Genomic DNA, 536 nt, shown 5'->3' on the forward strand with positions numbered 1-536 from the left:
ACAATGACCTCAGTCTTCTGATCATTAAAACTAAAAAAGTTCACAGCCATCCAAGTCTTGATGTCCAGGTATAAAATCCAGCATTTTTTCAGTCATATCATCTGGACAGTTTCTTTTTTTGTGCTGAAACGTTTCGCCTTCGATCCGGAAGGCATCAGTCAAGGAAACACACAACAAAACTGATTCTTCCTCCAACAGCTTACTCCAAAGTGGAACAAACCAGTTCTGCTTGTGATTAGTTGGTCTCTTTGGTACGCCCCTCCTCCATTGCCTGCCCTCTTCCTTGTTGACAGTCTTGTCAAACTGGCTGAAAACAACAAAGTCTATGCTCAATAATCCAAGTATAAAATCCAACATTTTTCAGTCAGGTCATCTGGACAGTTTATTTTTTTGTGCTGAAAAGTTTCGCCTTCGATCCGGAAGACTTCATTAGTCAAGGAAACACACAATATAACTTGACATTCTTGACTAATGAAGCCTTCCGGATCGAAGGTGAAATGTTGCAGCACAAAAAAATAAGCTGTCCAGATGACCTG

The sequence above is a fragment of the Nematolebias whitei genome, chromosome 9, assembly GCF_014905685.2.
Source record: "Nematolebias whitei isolate Nwh7 chromosome 9, NemWhi1, whole genome shotgun sequence".
Classification (NCBI taxonomy): domain Eukaryota; kingdom Metazoa; phylum Chordata; class Actinopteri; order Cyprinodontiformes; family Rivulidae; genus Nematolebias; species Nematolebias whitei.